General features: G+C 46.5%; 1 long non-coding RNA gene across 1 annotated transcript in view; it reads left to right on the top strand.

The window, feature by feature from the left end:
• Nucleotides 1-17510, top strand: part of LOC149469512 (uncharacterized) — a 61970-nt gene extending 44460 nt beyond the window's left edge. The window contains exon 2 of the long non-coding RNA XR_016311557.1: nt 15901-17510. This is a non-coding gene — a long non-coding RNA (uncharacterized LOC149469512). The remainder of the gene's footprint in view (nt 1-15900) is intronic.
• Nucleotides 17511-18629: the final 1119 nt, after the last annotated feature.

Raw genomic sequence — 18629 nt, 5'->3', positions numbered from 1 at the left:
CTCATATATGACACATTTAAAGTTCGACCAACAATACAAAATTTCCATGACATTGGTCCCAGAAACCTGCAGGATCCCGGTCATTTATACAGTGCCTAAAATCCATAAGAATAGCACGAATCTACCTGGAAGACCTATAGTCAATGAAATACAATCAGTCTTAGCTAGGATGGGCCAATATGTTGATGAATTTCTCCAACCAGTAGTTAAGCAGACTAAATCTTACCTGAGGGATAAGAAACATCTGATTCAACAGATGGACACATATGAAAGTGACATGTAGCACTGCCCCTTGGGACAAGCTGTAATATATTATGGGTCCTGCGCTCAATAGATCCAACCCTAAGCAAACCCAATCCCTCTGGCACAAATGGTAATGAATAGCAAATACCCCGCCAAGAAATTTGCTGACACAGGGTTAAATAAAACGAACAATTTTATGGAGAATGAAATGCAGTGTAGAGGGGTGGGGTTCCCCTTTCAACTTCAAAACTAATGCAGGCCATAGATGGGTCGAAAATCGGCCGATTTGTCGGCCGAAAATAAAATCGGCCGATTTTCGGATCGTTAGTGGGCGATTTGGTCGGCCGTTTTTCGGGATTTTGGCCGTTTTTTTTTTTTGGTGAAGTTGGAAAAAGATCGGCCGATTTTCGCGGCATTAATGGGCTAATCGGCCGATTTTTTACCGATAAAAAATCTGCGCATGAGCAGTGACCTGCATTATTTTTCTTCTTTTATGCAATGCAGTAAATTTGGTCTGCCACTAGAGGGCTTCACAGCCAAGAGTCTCCGGATGGCAGAGCCGCACTTTAAGCAGAATACAACTGATATCAAACAAATAAACTTACTTATACTCTATCAATGAAATGTATTACCCACTCCGGTGTATGATTCTGCTTCTGAGGGGCGTTAGCCAAAAATCACCTCAGAGTCAGAACAGAATGCAATAAAGAGGTACCTCTAATAAGGCTACTAAGCCAGATTCCCCCACTTCAGTCCTTGTAACGGTGGAGCTCTAGTTGGTGCACGTTTTGTCCTTATAATGAAGTAAATAGCAGCTGAAGGCTTCTTTGGAGTTTCAGCTGGTGTGGGTTACATCCAATTTCACTAGGTTTCTGGGCTGAGAGGGTCCAACCTCAGTGTCTAAACGCAACACAAAGCACCCCAAGACCAGGGGCAGTCGCAGGATGCAATCTCCCAGTATGTGTCAGTCCCCGGAGCAGACAGTCTCAATTACACTGGTGGTGAGGGGCAAAGCAGGCAGGGGGATCTGTGGCTTGCACAGGGCCCCGGATGGGTGAGATCCCAGCAGTGGGGTGCGGATGTCCCAGTCTATATGCAAAGTGTAAATGGTGTGTCTTACTCTCTCCAGTGGGACAGCTCACCAGACTCTGAACACACAGCAGGGTCCCTCTATCCGCGCTGGGTGCTGTAGTGCCTCCTCCTCTGCTTGGACGGGCTCCACATGTCCCTGTCTTTTCTCCAGCCTCGTGTCTCTCTGTTCTCCCCTTCACTTCCTGCTTCCTCCCCCTCCCAGCGTTCTTTGCTGTGTAGTGGATGAGTCATCAACTTGGCAGAATGCCCAGGTTTTACAAACAGGAGAGAGAGAGAAAGGACTGACTGCTGAACATGTGATTCCTTCTGAATCCTCTTGTACAAGGAGCCTGCTACACACTCCCCCCACCAGAGAAGCTTTGGTCCTCCAAAGACAGCAGTAAAAGCAACCTGTTACATGCTTTTTATATACACGCGGAGAAAAAGCAAAGTTAGTACACACAGGAAATTAAATTATTCACACTTGCATAAGAATCTGGCAGAGGAACCTCCCACCATGTAGCAGAGTGAGGGTTGTCCTGCCCATAGGCCACACTAATGGGAATGGCCCAACCAGATGTGCCAGGGGGTGAGTTGGGGCTGTTCTCTACCGAAACTGCTGTAGGAGAACCAGGCGTCACGAGATTCCTTCTAGAAGCATGTACTACTTCCTCAGAGTTTTCACCTAACACATCATATGTCAGTCTTTTTGGGGGTTGAATAACTCTACGCTCTCTCTGTTCCCTGGGCTCTAGCAATGGTTCTGGTGTTGCTTCCGATGTTGGTTCTGACACTAATGACTCATCAACCCTTGCTTCTTGCTCGACGCTCTCTGTCTCTCCCAGTTCAGCTTCCTCCACATCTTCTCCCTCATCAACAATGGACCCAGAGTCTTCAGGTTCTAACTCGGGTAGAGAAGGCTCAGGCTCTTGCAAATCTTCTGTAGGTTGGGCCTGAGGCACAAATTCAGGAGCCTCTGGCCTAAGAGGAACTACGTCAGTCACTCCAGTGGAAAAAGGAGTGGTGGGTTCGGAAATGTCAGATGGCCACAGCAAATCTGTCCCTACCTCCTCACTCTCACTGTCCTCCTCATTTACAGGAGGTGGTGTGGGTTGAGACCTGGTCACAGGTCTAGTCCTCTGAGAAGTTGAGGGGGTAGACTGTGGATCAGATTGTGATGGTAGACGGACTGCATCTGACAAAGGCAAAGGGTGGTTGCGGTGCCAGGTTTTGAGTGGGCCAACACCCTTTTCCGGTCGAATCTGGTAAACTGGCAATCCAGCCAATTGTTTGCAGATGACATAGGGCTCTGATCGCCACCGATCCGCCAACTTGTGTTTTCCAGGGATACCCAGATTTCTCAGTAAGACTCTGTCTCCAGATTGTAAGTCCTGTACTCGCACTCTGAGATCAAAGTTCTCTTTGTTTCTCTGACCCCTGGCGTCTGAGGTGGCTTGAGCCTTCTCATAAGCAATCTTCAGGCTTTTCCTTAGGCGGTCCACATATCCTCTATGGGAAGCTGCAGAGGTATGGTCTACAGAGGTTCCAAAAGCCAAGTCTACTGGCAGTCGGGCTTCCCGGCTGAACATCAGCCGGTAAGGAGAGTATCCTGTAGCGTCGTTGGCAGTGCTATTGTAGGCATGTACGATGGCTGCTACATGCTTACTCCAGTGTTGCTTTTGCACTGAAGTCAAAGTCCCGAGCATATTCAGGAGGGTACGATTGAATCTCTCTGGCTGAGGATCTCCCTGAGGATGGTATGGAGTAGTCCTCGACTTTTGGATACCTAGTAGACTCAAGAGTCTCTTGATGAGGTTGCTCTCGAAATCTCTCCCTTGGTCTGAGTGGATACGTTGTGGTAGTCCGTAATGCACAAAGAACCTTTCTACTAAAATCTTTGCCACAGTTGATGCTAACTGATCTCTAGCAGGAAAAGCCTGGGCATACCTGGTAAAATGGTCAGTCACTACCAGGATATTTCCCTGTCTACTCTGATCCGACTCCAGGCACAGGAAGTCAATGCACACCAACTCCATGGGTCCCTGACTTTGAAGGTGGCCCATTGGGGCAGCTCGTTGAGGCAGAGTCTTCCTCTGAATACATCGGATGCAGGAGTGACAGTAACTTTCAACTTCTGTCCACATGCAGGGCCAGTAGAAGCGGTCTCTTACCAAACAAAAGGTTCTTTCTGGTCCCAGATGGCCATGGTCATCATGGAGAGCAGTCAGCACCGTTTCTCTGTGTTTTGCGGGCAAAAATAGCTGCCATTTCTCTTCAGGATCATCAGAGGGGCCCCTTCGGTAGACCACTCCATGGCGTAACTGTAGCCGATCCCACTCACGATGTAGCCGCCGGGCCTCCCTTGACGATGTAAGAAGCAAATCAGGGCTTTTGCTTTCTAAAGCCTTCAATACTAGGCCACAGAGGGGGTCTTCCAACTGATCTCTTCGCAGATCCTTCCTGGAAAGCTTGGGCAGGCCTTCACCCCCAACCTGGGTGACATTGCAATAACACCTGGGAACGCCAGACGCCGAAATCCCAATGTCTTCTGCCCTGGACCCACCTCTTGTTCGGTGTTCCACTCCTTGGCATAAGGCTCGTACCCCTTCAGAGGGCACCTGAGTCCACTCTTCTGGGGAATCCTTGGAACAGTGAGGTCTTCGGGATAAGGCATCTGCATCCCTATTCCCAATCCCTGGCCGATAACTGAGGCTGAAAGTGAACTCCGATAAGGCAGCTAACCACCTGTGGCCAGTAGCATCCAGCTTAGCTGTAGTGAGAATGTATGTGAGGGGGTTATTATCTGTTTTTATCACGAATTCTGCTCTATATAGGTAATCTCGAAGTTTGTCCACTACTGCCCACTTCAAGGCCAAGAATTCAAGCTTGTGGGTAGTTCTTCTCAGCGGACGCCAAACCCCGGCTCACATAGGCGACAGGTCGCAAGCATCCATTCTGTTCTTGATAGAGGACTCCCCCTAACCCATCTCTACTTGCATCCACATGCAATTCGTACGGCTTGGCTGGGTCTGCATAGGCCAGGATTGGGGCGGTGGTTAGACTCTTTTTCAGCCGTTCAAAGGCCTCTTCACACTGGGTTGTCCATTGTCCTTGAATAGATTCCCTAGACCTCCTGGGTCCCACTGCTGGCTTCGCAGGTCTAGAAAGATCTGCATCATCGTCTTCTTCGTTTCTGAGCAGTTCATTGAGTGGGCGGGCTATCCGAGCGAAGCCCTGGACGAATCTGCGATAATAGGAGCAAAACCCCAGGAAAGATCTGAGCTCTGTGACATTTGTGGGCCTTGGCCATGAGGTGACAGCTTCCAGCTTCTTTGGGTCAGTGGCCACTCCGTCGGCAGATACGATATGACCCAGGTAATTGACCGAGGGTTGGTAAAACTGGCACTTCTCCAAAGACAACTTCAGTCCCTCATCATGAAGTCTCTTGAGCACCTTCTCCAATCTCTCCTCATGTTCCTCCAGAGTCTTCCCGAACACAATGATGTCGTCCAAGTATACCAGTACTTCAATTAAATTCATGTCACCCACCGTCTTCTCCATCAGCCTTTGAAAGGTGGCTGGAGAGTTGCTGTAAGGGACCGCCTGGCGGTACCACTAGCTCCCCACTGAATAGGCGTCCCCAGCGCACGGAGTCTAAGTCCCAGGGTGCTTGTTCACCAGGGCCCCTGATGGTGGGGATGGACTTGGAGCCCCCTGAGACCAGGTCGTGGCTACTGGGTGCATCCGTCAGTGGTAGAGGTATGCGCCAAGGGCTCCCACGGGGAAGAGTCTGATATGAGGAGGTCAGCAGACCCCACTGCACGGGATGGATGGATGAGCAAGGTCAGACGGCCGGGTCGGTAACAGACAGGACGGCAAGGTACAAGGCAGCGGGCATAGAATGGTCGGGTCACACGCCAGGTCAGCAACAGCAGGTCAAATTCAATAGGGGGCATCCAGGAGAGAGGTCAGGCAAAGCAAGGGTCAGGGCAGGAGAAATACAGCAAGGTCAAAGCACAATCCGGGTCAAAACTTACAATTCACAGGTTCGCAGATACAGGATACAGGTAAGACCAGAAGGCACTGAATGACAGCTCAGGGTCGTTTAAATATCCCGCCCTGCGCTGTCATTGGTGCCCAGCGGGCGTCCGCGGCTTCTACTGCGCATGCGCAAACTCGAACGCCGCGGCCGGCCCGGACCTAATGCTTGAGTCCCTGCACAGGGCGGCACACTGCGCCTGCGCCGGGACCATCGCGGCGGGGATCGAGGGGATCCCTGACAGTTGCACAAACCTTGAGGCATCTGGTCAAATTCAAAGAACCCTATTGGGGTTATGAACGCGGTCTTTTCTCGGTCTTCCGGGCGCATGGGGATCTGGTAATACCCATTCTTCAGGTCCAGCACACTGAACCACTTTGCCCCTGATAGGCTTTGCAAAGCATCCTCTATCCTGGGGGTGGTATACTGATCAGGAACAGTTCTTCGGTTTAGCGTCCAGTAGTCGATGCACAATCCCAAAGATCCGTTCTTCTTCCGGACCACCACTATCAGAGAGGCGTATGGGCTTCGGGACTCTCTGATGATGCCTGTCCTCTTCAACTCTGCCAATTGCTCACGCAGGTCTTCCAAATCTCCCAATGGAACTCGTCGAACCCTTTCCCTGAATGGGGCGTCTTCTCGAAGCCGAATCCGATGATGGGCACTCTCTGCACACCCCACATCGAACTCACTTCTGGAGAATGCAGCCCGCCACCTTAGGAGTTGATTCTTTGCTCTCTCTCTCCAAACCGGGGAAAGGGGGGTGTTCCTTGGGTAAAACGCATCGACAGGTATTTCTTTCTCTCTTCCGTCCCCTAGCTCAGTGGGCAAGATTGGGGTTGCAGGATCCACATGTCCTAACAGCACCCGAGCTGGGATTTTCACTGGGGCAGCAGTTGGGTTATGAACACTGACCGCAACCTTTCCGTGGCTCCTCCGTAGCGCTTTTGTTGACACTACCTCCGGGAGGATTTCCACTCCTGTGTTCTCTTCACAGCCATCAGCCTCAAGGACAATGAAGGGGCCTGGCTGCTTCCAGGTCAATTTGACTGATGCTTGTAAACACGCCACCTCTCCGGGTTGTAGCACCTTCTCGTGTTGATCCAGGCGCCATATCTTCCCTATTCTTTCCGCTGGGGCTCTCCTCTCTTGTACCAGGCGCTGATATGCTTTCCTCAGCATGGGATGTACAGAAGTGGGTTGATCATTGGGCTCTTCGACCAATGGCGCCAACAGCCTTCTGACAAGATTGGTGTTGGTCCCTATGATTAGGGGACTCCTATTGGCCCCAGGCGGCCGGGGACAGATGACGGCTAAGGCTTCTAAAGTCTCAGCCTTCCCTGTCATGGAAGGATCAAAAGTTAGTCTGACCGATAGGTAACCATCATAGGGAAACTTCTGGGTTCCTATACCCCATATTTCCAGGTCTTCCAGCTTCTGCAAGGGCAAATGCTTCAGATGCTTGTCATAGAAGTCTCGGTACAGAAGGGTTACTTGGGCTCCGGTGTCCAGAAGAGCCCTGGTATAAATCCCTTCTACCTGAATCGGGACGACAGGGGAGGGTCCCACTAAATTCTCAGGGAGTGGTGAACAGGTAGCCGTCTTCTTCTGTTCTGCAGTTCTTATCCTTACTCCCCTCCTGGGGGAGTTTTGGCTCGGCCTAAGCCGTGGTTGACTCCCAGGTGAAGTGGCATTTTCCCTAGGCTGTTTGTAAGGGATGGTGGGGTCCTTCTGGATAGGACCAGATTTTCTCCTCGCCCCCCCTTTACTTGGTTGAGTGGAGCTAGCTACGGTGGTGGGGTCCCTGGGTTGCTCCTTCACCAGGGCCCTCTGAAGTTTTCCGCCGGTTTTTGGCTCTTAGCTTCAGGCTTCCTGGGGCTCGGACAGACTCTCCTGACATGTCCAGTCCCTCCACAATTAAAGCAGGTCATTTGAATGGTGGGACTAGTTGCTTGCGTTGGGGCAACTCCTGACAGGTTTTCAGAAACTGCTCTCGTCTCTCTCGCTAAACCCGACAGTCCCGCCATTAGTAAGGTCACCATCTCCATTAGTTGGGACACCTGAGTCTTAAGGAGTTCAACTTCAGGGGTGTCACCTCCCACATTGACTACCCGGACCCCTACAACAGAGTCTGACTGTCTCTCTTTGTCATCCAACATGGCTTCCTCCTCTCTCACAGTCCGGATCAAGTCTGGATAGTTCAGGAGGCCACCATCTCGCCGAGTTCGTAATAGAATAGCAATGGGGTCTAGGGGCCTGGCTCCCCGTAGGACTTGTTGCGCCCGAACCTCATCTACTCTTTCAGGGCCTATTCCCCTTTTTAGCAGAATTTGGTATATTATCTTGTCTAGACGTCCCATGTAACTGGAGAGTTTCTCCCCGTCATTTTGGTAGGTATGCTCTAGCTGATAGATGAGGTCTGAAGCCTTTTCAGTACGCCCAAATACATCTTGCAAAATATCTAGATAGTCCTGAGCAGTGCAATCCTGTTTGCTAAGTTTTAGGTTGCGAATGGCCTCCAATGCAGGGCCCCTTAGGCTCTCCGTAATCCTCTGTTTCTTGTGGGCCTCAGGAATGTCCCATTCACTTAGTGCTTGCATGGCTTGGTCTAGCCACTCTTCTGGGCCATCCTCCCCGGTAGGTATTGGTTGCCTACCCGAGAAAAATCGGAGCTTCCGATACATCCCTGTGTATGGAGAGGGGTCTTTGTGGCATTTTAACATGAAGTCCCCCAATGCAGTGAGGAATTCCGGGCCTATGGTGGCTAGAGGTGTCTGGAACAGGGGTTCTTCCCTCTCAGGTTTTGCACAACTAGGCCCTGGGGTGTTCAACTGAAGTAACTGGAGCCTTGTCCCATCCTCTATTTGGATATTGGCTCCTTGGAAACTGTCAGGGATCCCCTTCTTCCACTCTAGCAGGGCATATGCCAGGGTGGTGTCTGAGGCGGGTATCACATCTATCACGCACGTTTTCTTCCCCTCTGTGGGTAGTGCATTCACTATCTTGTTAATCTGTTCTTCGGTCCCCTTTTCTCTGGGGAACTCGATCACTACACTCCGTTCTGGGCAAGCATTTTCCCTGCTGCACCACTTGGTCGCGGCTGCGACGTCCATCTTAGGAGTTGGTATAGGGCACTGCTTGAGTGGTTGTTGGGTAATTGAGCAGCAAGAATCCCGGACGAGCCCCCACGTGTAGCACTGCCCCTTGGGACAAGCTGTAATATATTATGGGTCCTGCGCTCAATAGATCCAACCCTAAGCAAACCCAATCCCTCTGGCACAACTGGTAATGAATAGCAAATACCCCGCCAAGAAATTTGCTGACACAGGGTTAAATGAAACAAGAACAATTTTATGGAGAATGAAATGCAGTGTAGAGGGGTGGGGTTCCCCTTTCAACTTCAAAACTTACTTTTCTTCTTTTATGCAATGCAGTAAATTTGGTCTGTCACTAGAGGGCTTCACAGCCAAGAGTCTCCGGATGGCAGAGTCGCACTTTAAGCAAAATACAACTGATATCAAACAAATAAACTTACTTATACTCTATCAATGAAATGTATTACCCACACCGGTGTATGATTCTGCTTCTGAGGGGCGTTGGCCAAAAATCACCTCAGAGTCAGAACAGAATGCAATAAAGAGGTACCTCTAATAAGGCTACTAAGCCAGATTCCCCCACTTCAGTCCTTGTAACGGTGGAGCTCTAGTTGGTGCACGTTTAGTCCTTACAATGAAGTAAATAGCAGCTGAAGGCTTCTTTGGAGTTTCAGCTGGTGTGGGTTACATCCAATTTCACTAGGTTTCTGGGCTGAGAGGGTCCAACCTCAGTGTCTAAACGCAACACAAAGCACCCCAAGACCAGGGGCAGTCGCAGGATGCAATCTCCCAGTATGTGTCAGTCCCCGGGGCAGACAGTCTCAATTACACTGGTGGTGAGGGGCAAAGCAGGCAGGGGGATCTGTGGCTTGCACAGGGCCCCAGATGGGTGAGATCCCAGCAGTGGGGTGTGGATGTCCCAGTCTATATGCAAAGTGTAAATGGTGTGTCTTACTCTCTCCAGTGGGACAGCTCACCAGACTCTGAACACACAGCAGGGTCCCTCTATCCGCGCTGGGTGCTGTAGTGCCTCCTCCTCTGCTTGGACGGGCTCCACATGTCCCTGTCTTTTCTCCAGCCTCGTGTGTCTCTGTTCTCCCCTTCACTTCCTGCTTCCTCCCCCTCCCAGCGTTCTTTGCTGTGTAGTGGATGAGTCATGAACTTGGCAGAATGCCCAGGTTTTACAAATAGGAGAGAGAGAGAAAGGACTGACTGCTGATCATGTGATTCCTTCTGAATCCTCTTGTACAAGGAGCCTGCTACAGACACAAATATATACATGGCAAGTGCTGACGTAGCCTCATTGTATACTATAATCAGTCATGAAGATGCTATGAATTCAGTAGGGTGGGGTCTGAGCTAGTATACCAATATATCATGGAAGCAGAGAAAATATCTACTGGAATGTCTAGAATTCTGCCTTAACCATAACTATTTTTGGCATGCCAATAAATATTACAAGCAGATTAAGGGGGTCGCTATGGGGACAAGATTTGCCCCCAGTGTAGCCAATATTTTTATGGCCCATTGGGAGGAAGAGTCCGTATATTGTAATTATCCTAAAGAATTGAAGTTATACAAGAGATTCATTGATGATGTCTTGATTATATGGAAAGAGGATCTTGACACTCTTCTCATATTTTTGAATAAGCTGAATATTAACAATAAAAATATCAAATTCACCTGGGAATAAAATAATAAAGAAATTAATTTTCTGGACTTAAATATTAGTAATATGTAAAATTATATACTAAAACATTTTTTTAAAAAGTGGATAGAAATGGCTCCATACCGCTAGGAAGCTGTCACCATCCTGTATGGCTCCACAATATCCCAAAGGGGCAGCTTGTCAGAATCAGGCGGAATTGTACCTTAAAGGATGACTACTTGGAACAAGCTAATAGAGTAGGAGAACGATTCCTAGAAAAAGGTTATCTGAGACAAAAAAGTTATGAAAAATAGAAGAAATCGGTAACACTGATCGACTCTACTCCAGGATGTTAGGAAAGAAAAAAATATTTGAAGATCAACTAGCAGTAGTACTAGATTTTAATAGCCAACATAAGAAAATAGAACAAATTTTTATTAAGCATTGGAATGTCTTAAAATTAGATCCAGTTTTAAATAAAATACTGTCAGATTACCCCAGGTTTATTTACAGGGAAGCGCCGACCATTAGAGCCAAGATAGTTAAAAATGTATTGGACCCTCCTATTAAAAATAAGGTTACATTTCTAGATGATAAGGGATTTTTCCCCTGTAGGAATTGTTATGCTTGTTTGACTACCAACGGACGAAATAAAAAACTTAAAAAGTTTGTAGCAAACACAACTGGTAAGGAGTATGAAATCAAAGACTTTATATCATGTCTGAAGGTGTAGTATACTGTCTTGAGTGCGAATGTGGTCTTCAGTATATTGGACGAACGAAAAGACCGTTGTGGAAAAGAATTAGAGAACGTGTACAGAATATAAAATAAAGGCTTCCCTAAACATAGTGTTTCGAAGCACTTTGCCATACATCATAACAAAGTCCCCCGGACGTTAAAATTTTGGGGTATTGAAAAATTTAAAAAACATTGGAGAGGCAGTAACAAGGTTAGATCGCTGAGTAAAGCGGAATCCAGATGGATTTTCTACATGGGTACACAGGCTCCAAAAGGGCTAAATGTAGAGTTTGATTTAAATTGCTTTATTAGTGATTTTTAACAGGTGTCTAAACAGGGTATTTAAGATGTCATTATTTGTATTTATCTATTTTAATCTGTGGGTATTTTAGTATTCATTTTAAGTATAATCACATATTTATGTTTTTACAGTTTACTGCACTGTGTAAATGTATGGGTATACTGCATGAGGAGGCATTAGGTGATATATATATATATATATATATATATATATATATATATATATATATTTTTTTTTTTTTTTTTTAAAGTCTAGTAACTAATTTATTTTATTGAGCATTTAATAAAGATATAATTTTAGATTTAGTTCCCTTTAATATAGCTATATATTTATGAATTTTATTTATATGCTCTATATGTCATATATTTTGATTATGACATATATGGCCTGATAGCAAACAATATTATCTCTGTGTTGTGGATTTTTCCTTTGTAATTTATAATAGCAATGGAGGTTATCCATGGGAATGTACTGCAGTAACCATCGGACTACGGCAAAATTGCTACCGGCGGTGATTTTGAGGACAAATAGATCACAGCTGACCATCGCCAATTAGATCCATATATAAGGGAGAGCTGCGCACCAATGGCGTTATCCTGATGAAGTCACAACGCGTAGATACGCCGTGACGCAGCTTCCGGTTTGGCCCGCGGTGACGCACATCCGGTGCGGCGGCCATCTTTATACACCCAAACAAGCCAGAACCCATGCAGTATATCCAGGCATGAGGTTTTCATCCCAACCACGGCACCACCTGCCTGGAGTTTGCATGTTCTCCCTGTGTCTGCGTGGGTTTCCTCCGGATACTCTGGTTTCCTCCCATACTCCAAAGACATGCTGGTAGGTGAATTGGCTCCTGTCTAAATTGTCCCTAGTATGTGTATGTATGAATGTGAGTTAGGGACCTTAGATTTTACGCCCCTTGAGGGTTAGGGACTGATGTGCATGTACAATATATAGCGCCATCAAAAGCGCTTTACATATATATAAGTACCTGAAATAAATACTGAAGTGGATTATCAGCTATTGTGAGTGAGCATTACCTATTTATATTAAATACCACATTTTTACAAGAATTACTGCACCATGGAAGTTTTCTTTTTCACACATCATGGTTATAATGAGTGACCTTCCCAGTTGTAAGCAGTGCTCAGAGTGTCCTGAATACCTACCCATCATTGAGGGGTCCATAGGTGCGCCCATAGGAGCATGGCTGAGGTCTCCATCCTGGCAGAAAGATCCTTTTGTGATCTTAAAGGTGTGAGGGCCCATTGGGTCGCAGATTTAAGGTGAGGGGGCAATCTAGCCACAGGAGGAGTGTGCTGACACCATCACTTGATTTCACATGCGTTATTGCCACATGCATGTTATTTTCATTCAAGTTAAGCACGATTGTTTATTATGAACTATCATAAAAGGAGTGTTGTTCTTCACGTTGATCACTGTTGAGATTCACCAATCAAGTTGTTTGAATGTCAATTTGATTTAAAGAAATTAGTACTGACTATCACGCATGTTTAACTAAAGTTGGTACAGGACTATATACCATTCACTTTGTTGCATGTTTATTCTATAGAGCACATGTGACGTATGCTTTTAAATAGTTTTGTTGCATCTCATTACATGTATTATTGTGGTACTTCAATAGCTCTGCACCATATGATCTAATTCTTCTCCTCGCAACTGCTGTCACAATTTAAAAAAAAAAAAAAAATCTGTGGCCATGTGGGTGTCCACCCACTCAGCAACATTATTCATTCACAGAGTTCTGTGAATGGGAGAACTGCAACAACCATCAGCCATTGCGGCTGATAGCTTGTAGTTCTCAATAAACTGCAAGGGAGCTGGTGAGCACTTTAGGTTGATCCTTCCTGTCATTCCGTAACTGCCTGCCTGTACAAGACAGACAGCCACACTGACAGTCTGAAGGAGCCTTGCATTGCACATGCGATCAGCAGTACCTTTACAGACTCCTAATAAAACAAAATTTAAAATAATTAAATGCACATTTTTTTTCCAGGTAAAAAAATGTGCACTTTTTAAAGGTGATCTGTAATGCAGCATGTTGGTTTGACTGGCAGCATCGCCTGTCAAACTTAGCCAGTCAATAGGGCCATGCTGCAACTGTGAGGCAGAGAAAAATCTTGGCTTGCAGTTGCGGCACATTATCTGTACTACAGTATATACTACTGTTTGGCAAAAAGAAACACAAAGGTATTCAGGATGTAGCAGGATTGCCTCCTGAATCCCTGACCTTGGCTGCTTAGCTGCACTTTAAAAAGAGATCCACCACAGATTGCATTTTGGCGCACTGGCTATTGTGAACCGAGCCTAATACCAGTCATTTTAATGCCACCTACTGTATATTGCTGTCCTTTTAACATGGGACAATAAGCTATTAAAACAGCAATTTTGGTGGCATTACAATGACTGATATTAAAAATGGGGGGATGAACTGATAGAATTGCACAGGCAATTCTAACAGTTCTAGCAGCAACACACTCTCCCTCACTGACCTCGATCAATGCAAAATCTTTGCAGAGCCGATCCAGCCCCCACCAACCCAGGAAGCCCACGGGATGAAGACTTGATTGCTGTGATGGACAGCGCACCCTGTGTACCCATTAGCAGAAGAAGCAGTGGAAGACAGTGCCGCTCACCTCCTGCTGCCTCCTCAGTCAATGGGCAGATGAATTTTGCTCTTAAGCCCCTTCCTCTCGACTTCCAGATCTCCCAAGCCCCAGCCAGCTACCTTACTATGCAAACGGGCCTGGAGGATATACTGTGTTATGATACAAAGTGATCTCTTACGAAAAGGGGATATTGGCAACCGTATGTACAGCCTCTCTACCACCCCCACCGCAGACCTTGTCACTTTATCAGCAGCCCTGGGGGAGGGAGTAGGGGAGCTGATGGCTTTGGGGGGGGGCAAAACTGAAATATGAGACATTCTGAACTGGGGGGATTGTGACTGTGAACATTGTTGCATGCCGGTGGGGGGTCATTACTGTGGACAGTGTTAGGTGATCTGGAAGTGGGTGGGGGGGGGCTGATTGTGGCTGAGCACATTATAGCAGGCTGTTTCGCATAAAAGCCCCTCCCCAGGTCAGTCTGTCCCCCAATATAATCCCTCCAGGTCAATCTGTCCCCCAGTACAATCCTCCCATTTCCCAAGTCCGTATGTTGCCCAGTATAATCTCCCTAGGTCAGTCTGACTGACCTGAGGGAATTTTTGCTGTGGTACAGATTGACATGGGGGGATTAAGCTGGAGGACAGACTGACTAGGGGGGATATTATTCTGGGGGACAGATTGACCTGGGGGGAAGGATTATACTGGGGGACAGACTGTCCAGGAGGCATAATATACTGGGGGGCAGATTGACCTGGGGGAAAGAATTATACTGGGGTGGAAGAATTATACTGGGGGTCAGATTGACTGGGGGGGGAGATTATACTGGGGAACAGAACAGACTGACCAGGGACAATAATATACTGGGAGACAGACTGACCTGGGGGGAAGGTACCGTATATACTAGAGGACAAATTGACATGGGTGGATATTGCACTGGGGGACAGATTGACGTGGGGGAAAGAATTATACTGGGGAATAGATTGACCGGGTGGAAGGATTATATTGGGGACAGATTGACCAGGGGGAATATTATACTGGGGGACAGATTGACATGGGGGGAAGGATTATACTGAAGGAGGAAGATTATACTGTGGGACAGATTGACTGGGGGGGAAGGATTATACTGGGGGACAGATTGACATGGGAGAAAAGGATTATACTGGGTGACATATTGACATGGGAGAAAAGGATTATACTGGGTGACAGATTGACATGGGAGAAAAGGATTATACTGGGGGTCAGATTGACATGGGAGAAAAGGATTATACTGGGGCACAGATTGACATGGGAGAAAGGGATTATATTGAAGGACAGATTGACTTGGGGACATAGATTATACTAGGGGACAGATTGACCTGGGGGAAGGATTATATTGAGGGACAGATTGAACAGGGGGAATATTATACTGGAGGACAGATTAACCTGGGGGGAAGGATTATACTGAAGGACAGTAAGAACAAATGCTGTTGAGCTACTCACAATTCATAAATCAAATATTTAAACTGGTATAATCAAAAAAGTGGAGACAATATATACAGTGACACAATGTGCAAACAAAAAAACCATGTGATAAGATCCTCATGGGGTCTTTACCAAGTATCTTAATCGTGATATGATCCTAATCGGATCCACAAGTGAATGAAGAAGTGAAAAACACACAACCACAAAAATAACAATAAACAATATGTCAAACCATATATACAATAAGTAAATATAAAAAGTGAATAAATCCTAAGCAGGATAGAATAGTGATGGTGAATAATAGTCCTTTTTTGCTCTACTGACACTATCCACTGCCTTACTGACAACATCTACTGCCCTACTAACACTGTCCAGACACCGTCCGCTGCCGTAATGACACTGTCCACTTTTAAAGTAGGCTAAGTTTATATTTTTAAAGTGACATTTGTTTTATTATATTTTTCTACATTTCAATTTTGTTAGGCCTTGATAGTTAATTTCTTAAAAAAAGGGGGGAGGGCGTGAAACCTTGGTGATCTTCAATTGCTTTCGTGTTGTCTAGGTAGTTCTCATCTCTCAAAGATTGCCTACCCCTGGCTTAGGCAATCCCTGTGGATGTTCTCAGTTCAGTATTTGTAGCTGCTGACTTTTATTTTTTTTTTTTTTTCCAGGGTGAAGATCCTATTTAGGCAGGAAACCTGCACACTGACAAAAGGACAAAATGAAAAAGAAGAAAGAGAAACAGAGTGTATATTTGGACCTGTGATTGGAAGATAAGATCCTCTATAACCCTCCATACAAAGAGCCAGTTTATTGTCCTTAAAACTTAAGACTGGAGTGTGGGCATGAAGAGTAGAAAAGGTCCTGACATCAGTTGGAAAAAACAATGACCCATCTTTGGTGTCAGTAGGAGGAAGTGTGCCTCATCATTAGTGTCATTGGGCCCCATTGTTGGTGTCTTTGGGAGAAATTGTGCCCCATCGTTGGTGTCAATGGGAAGAATTATGCCCCTTCTTTAGTGTAAGTAGGCGGATTAATGCCCCATTGTTGGTAACAGTAGACAAAATAGTTCCCCATGGCCAGATAAAAGCATGCAAGGGGCCACATCTGGCTCTTTTGTCGCAGTTTGGGTACCACTGCTCTAAAACACCTGACCTAGGAGAAGACCGCATGTAAGTGTGTATGGGGAAGAGTCAGATGGAAAAATCAGTCATTCAGAATCCCAGATGACAAGCGATCACCATTTTTTGCCTTTCTCTGGATCCTTAGTCCACTGATTTACAGACCAGACCCTGAAGAGCCCTGTACCAGGGAGACAGTTTTATTTATTTAAAACTGTCACGGTATGGGAGCCTGCCAATTATTAATCCCCTTATTAATGCCTTGTATCACATGCCCTCAGAGTCCTGCTCTGTATTGTTCCAATTGTCCCCTGTGTCACTAGGCCAAATGGCCTAATTAAATTACTCTGGGCCCCCTCCCTCCCGGCCAGCTGGCTGGGAGCTCTCTGCACATCTCCCAACTTGCTTTTCATCTATGCAGACATCATCCCAGCCCCCCAGGATGTCCCTGTAACCAGCCTGGTTCTCCCTGGGGTCTAGTATTACCTCCCCCCTTCCGGTTGCCAAGGCGACCGGGGAGCGTCCTACAGCAGTTTAAGAGGCTGATGCTAGAAGCTCCGTTTTTCATTCCGGTGTGCAGTCAGCAAAAGGATCTCAAGCTCCGGCGAGACCTTTCTGACTAGACTCTGCCAGTCTACTCCCCAGCCTCACAGAGACCCCACAGGAGGGAAGAGGCGGCCATAGAAAGTTTGCCTGCGATTGCGAGAGACCCCACAGAAGGTTCAGAGACTACCACAGCCCGTCTGCCAGAGCCAGAGGCCACCCGCCTGATCCGGACTCCACAGGTACTTGCGTTCTGCTTCTACCCCTGGGAGACCAGGCACCCTGTTGGATCCGTGAGTACCTGCTTCCCCACTGTGTTACCTGAACTGTTGCGGTGGTGACTCCTCGCACCCCTCTCCTGTGTTGGACTACCCCTGTTACAGGGACACCCCCTTGGCTCTCCTAGTGGACTATAAGTGGGTGGGGCCCCCTCGTTACCATTTAGTGGCAAATCCACCCTCTCTGCCACCCCCCGTATTGAAGGACTGCCGTCTGTTTGTCCAAATAAAGCTTTGTGTGTCTGTCATCCACTCTGTGTGTTCTGTCCTGCCTTTCCTCCGTCACAAAAACATATGCAAAGTGTAAATTTAAATGAAATAAATCACCATAGAAACAGATATCCTGTCTTTTAAAATTATTTTCTTGATATAGTTATGGAGAGCAGCAACATTTTTCATATGTACCCCTACAGCAAACCTTTCCGCCCACCCCTTGTCCAAGCCCTGCTTGCAGTCAGAGAACATATAGCAATTCATTTTTACCTGCTTTAACATCTTTGTGATTGATCCGTAGTGTTTTGTTCCATATACGCAGTTGGCATCCTCTCCAATTTACAACAACTATTGGGGTTTACCAGTCATTAAACCAGTTGATCTGACTGATATGGGGGCAGGCTCACAGTGGTCAGGAAGGAGGATGGTGTTTGAAAAAATACAATTTACAATTTGTGGTTTCTTTTTTTGACATTTGGTAGTTCAGTGGCTGTCCTAATGTGTAAATGTGAAACTGAATATGCTCCTTCCGATTTTTTACATTTTGTGCAACCTGGTATCAAGTGAGTTTCCATTCCTTTGGAGTCCCAAAAGTGACATTGCTTCTAGAGCTGCCAAAAGTACTTTCAGTCAGTTGTTGTAAAGCTGTCTGGATAGTGAAAAGTGTAAAATCGGGATTGCCTTGTATCTTGAGTGGAGGACCATGCATGCCTCTCACAGGAGGGACAAAGATTTCTTTCTTCAACTTTGGCGTGCAATGGGAAAGATGAAAGAGCACAATGGTGGAATAATTACATCTCAGGGAACTGACAGGAGCAGAATTTTTATTCACAAATTGCGTACTGCTGAATTTACAAATCAAATAGTTAACATTTGGATGCTGTTTTTGTAAAAGTCAGAATGCCATACATGGCCCAAAAAACACTTTTGACATCCCTGTTTTAAAGCCCATCCCAGGTTAGACACCTACCCCCCCCCCAAAAAAAAACCTTTGCACTTTGCATGTATTTAATATAGAATCATTACCTTTGTTCCAGACATTTTGTCTCCAGTCAGCAGGTGAGGTCCTCTTTTTCCCAGTGATGAATGGTTCTCACTCCTGAACAGAACAGTGCTCGCATACTGTATATCTTCTGCAATAAAGGATTGTTACTTGCCGTTTCACAGTGTACACTGAGCTGTGCATGTGCAGCTCAATGTACGTTTTCGGCATGTGCCGGGATGCATAAAATCCAGCATGTGTGT

This window comes from Staurois parvus, unplaced genomic scaffold (genome assembly GCF_062004578.1).
Source record: "Staurois parvus isolate SC_StPar_1 unplaced genomic scaffold, SC_StPar_1.0 ptg000068l, whole genome shotgun sequence".
Taxonomy (NCBI): domain Eukaryota; kingdom Metazoa; phylum Chordata; class Amphibia; order Anura; family Ranidae; genus Staurois; species Staurois parvus.
Note: the sequence above shows the minus strand (reverse complement) of the source record. Positions and strands in the feature narration are given on the sequence as shown.